We start from the raw sequence: 4,661 nt of genomic DNA, 5'->3' as shown, positions 1-4,661 counted from the left end.
TTTATTACCCTTTCAATTGCGCAAATTGAAATTGAAAATATGGAAATGTGTAAATATAACAAAAAATAACCATGTATCGCAAAAAAAAATTTTAAGCTTACATGAGGTGTTTTTTCTCCAGGCAATTCAAAAAAGGAATATTTAGCAATGGAACTGCAATGTAACAATTTTTTTTTTTCATCAGTGAATGGCTACCGGAGCTGATCGCGTCCACTCAACGCTTGTGTTACCAGTCATGCCATAGCGCTGCTTCTGTCAAGATACACGCATACACCTCCTTCAATAAACTATAATGGCTAGTGTAGCCAAAACATTTCAAAATCCCATTAATATCCATTGCCATGACTTATCGCAAGAGGAAAAAAATGACACTTTTAGTAGCATAACATCGGTTAATGGAAACGCGATAATTTTGCAATATTTTTTAATTGACTTTTTTTTTTTTTGCAAATCTGTAATGAAAACACACCTATGGACTGCTGTCATATGAACTACTATTCTACATTATGACTTTTATTTTTTAATGTCTGAACTGTCCTTGTATGGAAAAGACAAAGATTGATCAAATATTCTCTTTATGTGTTGCATAAAAAAACATGAGATAAATTATTCAGTTTTAGAAGGAGCAACATAATCATAATTATAACCAATAGAAAGTTTTTTTCTAGCTTTAACAGAAACTTTATCTGATTGTTAAAAAAATGTTAGCGCAATCAATTAAACAATTATCTCTGATGTTCAGTTATTGTGAACAATTACAGCCTCTCTTTGGCATCGGGATGAATGATAATGTGCTTATTTTCTGTAATTTTCTACAGCAAATGTTTTTATTTTTATTTATTTTTTTATATGTGGGTTGTTTATGATTGGATGCGAAAAGCTTTTTGAAATTAAATTACTGCATTTACTTCTGCATGTCTTCTGTCCATCACACAATCAGGCCGGCGCTGACAAAATGTCACTTCCTTCATTAAACAGCCTGCATTCATCATTCAGATGCTTCGGCTCTTGTGGGTCCCTCGGGAAGGATTTCCATGTGGATATCTAGAGCATGTGATGGGAGGAGAGGCAAGCAGTTTAATCCGCATCCAACTCGGGTGTATTTTGGTGAGATGGGTGTATGATGTGTGATGTACAGATGGAATAGTTCTGTGGGCACAATCAAGTGAAATTAGTCAATGTGAATGCTGAGCTGATCTCCATGACCACCAACAGCAGCTCTTCTAGTCAGCCTATACTGCCATAGAAAGGAAAGATGCAGCAACTACACAAAGTGCTGCAGGGATTACATATTTTCACAAAAATTTAAAAGGATTTTTCCATTGGCTTTTGGATGACTGCAGAAAATAAACTCTGTGACCAACAAAAATGTATGATTTTTCACAATGTTTGTTAATCATGATAATCTACACAAAAGAACACAAATTTTATGAATTCTGAAGCTTAAATACAGTATAATCGCCGGAAGAAAAAGGCCAAATGTAGTTTATAAACAAACTTCCAACAACCGTTTAAAACTTTATTCAGAATCTAAACCTAAATGGAAAAAGTTGAAAATCATGAGTTATAAGTTGGCAAGAGTGCGATTATACACACAGAAAGTCAGAGAAAATGGACAAGATTTACTGGTCAGTGTGATGATGTTTAATGCCTTTTTTGAGTCGTGTAAAAATCACGGGTGATGTATTACTGATGTATAATGTGTTGTAGAATAAAATGTGAAAATATGATGAACTTTTAGGTATTTCACCAAAAACACATTTAAAAACAAAACTGATTTTGGGACGATGGAATGAAAAGTAAATGCAAGTGATAATTTTTCATCCCTTTTTTCCCTGTTTCTGTGTTGCTTTAGCTATTCCCATTACATAGTTTTACCATAATATAAGTGGGCCATTATACCATCAAGGGGACCTGGGGTCAATTTTACAGGGGTGTTCACAAAGCAATTCCACAACATCTGTTTAGATGTGCTATATAGTATATATTACTTTATGTGAGCGTATGTACGTGAAAGTTGTGAACTTAGCAAAGATATAATCAATCAAGCAAGTTGAGATTTGCTATAATAAATCACTTTACATGAGCATCCTGTATGTTTGTGGGTAAAGTTGAATATTCTTACAGTGTTGTAGTTGGAGTTATTAATTCATTATGTGGCAGCACTGAAGATACTTTAAGGTTTTGTTAAATAACTAACAATGTGGCATAGTAACAAGCCTAATTACGGTAACAAGCTGAGTTTAGCATTATGTAAATGAGCACTGATTTAGTGTGAGTTAAAGATCTGACCCGATAACACAGTTTGACTAAAGTGACAGGGCAGCATACTTTGTTCCTGGGTCACGGATGATTGATTCGTGAGGGCACGTCTCAAGAGTTTGTCTGCAGACTATAATTGAATTCTGTCGGTACAACACGCTTTCTCCCTGAGCTGATCCTGTTCTGGATTGACCCTGTCCTTATATGACTCTATGAACTGTCCCTTGGTTGTTGTTAGAGAGATGTATCTCTTTTTTCCTTCTGTCAGTGCGGTGTGGTGTGGTGCTCTGCCCTGCGGCGAAGAGGAAACATCCACCTTATTCAGGCATGGATATCGCCAGAGGCAAGTAGTCAGCTCTCGGCACTAAATACGGCAGAGGATAAGGGCACTGGAGCGCATGGAGATTGTGACAGGTTGATTTTTTAAACCTCTTTACTGCTGAAGCAGAGATTTCTTTGAAAAGGAGAGGAGAGAACAGACACTTAAGAATGGTTTAATGGTTAAATGAACCTGGTTGTACCAAAACCCAGTGCCAATATGGTACTGGTACCATTATGTACTGGACCGTATCAGCTGCCGACTTAAATATTTGCCCTCTTGTGCTCCAGAGCAGAAATATAAAGGATCATCACCACATGTGATCATTAGTTAAACTATTCTGCATTCATGTGTCAGTAAAATAATATAAAAATTATAATCCCGTGAAAATTCACGTGAACGTGGAAAGTCAGAAAGCTCTGATAATATAAATCCAAAACACATCTTTGTTAGTGTCCATGTTGTTTTCACATTTAGACTTAAAATCGTCGATTAGCAATGTATGATAGATATATCTAATTATTATGAAAATATCAGAGGCTGCTTGAAGAACACAGATAAACTATACATTGTCACAGTCTAGTGTTTATTGTGTGCATGTTTCAGTATTCAAAACGTTTCTGTGTTGTTTTTTATTCAGCTACAGCGACAGCGATGCCTTTGTCCATATTAGGGATTTCTGAAGCATAATGAGTTCAGTTACTTCTGTGGTGCATATGTGTAGTTTCTGCGTGAAGGCACCTTCTAGTATAAATGAAACAGACATGTGTTTATAGTGCTCAGTAATGGCCAATCCATCCTATTCAAAATGGGAATATAATTCTTTTCTTAAAAGAATTTTGAAGCAGGCATATGATAATCCATTGATGGTGCCAGGCCATCAGAACCTAACTTTAAACCAAGGTATGTATATTGTTGCTTCCCTGCCAAGAATACAGACTAATTTGCTGTTATTAGTACTATAACTGTTATTTAATTATTATAGTTGGGTTAGCTGGCTTAGGTTTTCTTAGTGACATGACATATAGCCAAGTATGGTAACCCAAACTCAGAATTTATGCTCTGCGTTTAACCCATCCAAACTGCACACACACACAGCAGTGGACACACACCCTGAACACACACCCAGAGCAGTGGGCAGCCATTTAAGCAGCGGTGCCCGGGGAGCAGTTAGGTGTTCAATGCCTTGCTCAAGGGCACCTCAGTCGTGCTATTGCCGGCCCAAGACTTGAACCCACAACTCTAGGGTTAGGAGTCAAACTAAATTAAAATAAATTATGAAATTGTACAAATAAATTAATAATTACAAAATAATAATAAATAATAATTATTAAAATACCTATATATATATATATATATATATATATATATATATATATATATATATATAGATAGATAGATAGATAGACAGATAGATATATGTGTATGTTAATATTTTTTAATTATTAAATATTTAATTTGTTAATTTCTCATTTTTATTTCATTTAGGCTTATTTTATTTTATTATCTATTTGTACGTATACATATTTTAATTAGAGAATTAAAATATATTAACAAATAAATATGCATATTATGCATATAGGCCTAACAGTAAGTCTACTATAGTGAGTATAATAGAGAGAGAAAAAAAGAAATAAAATTAAAATGATTGTTTATTATACACAAGCATGAGGGGTCTGTGGCATAGAAGAACCATAAAAGTAGTGAATTTATGTGACTACAAGTTAAAGCACACATTTAGCAGACAACCTTCCAGTTGTATTTTAGTTTGTAAATGGAACAGTTAATGTTTAAATTAAAACCGCAAAAGCATAATAGTAGAGATTTGAATTAACCTACCTGTCCATTTAGCATACGTGTTCCTGTGGTAGACCGAATGGGTTCTGAAAATTATAATAATCTTTTTCAAGCATTTTATATTGTTAAAACACGTTTTATTTATCTTTAGCGTAACTGTCTGTCGTCTGACGACCTGTCTATCATCTAACGGTCGTTCTCGTTCGCGCGCTTTCTCTCTCTCTCTCTCTCTCTCTCTCTCTCTCCTCTGGCGACATCCAGCGGATATCACGTGAAACACAGG

This window comes from Carassius auratus, unplaced genomic scaffold (assembly GCF_003368295.1).
Source record: "Carassius auratus strain Wakin unplaced genomic scaffold, ASM336829v1 scaf_tig00216014, whole genome shotgun sequence".
NCBI lineage: Eukaryota > Metazoa > Chordata > Actinopteri > Cypriniformes > Cyprinidae > Carassius > Carassius auratus.
Note: the sequence above shows the minus strand (reverse complement) of the source record.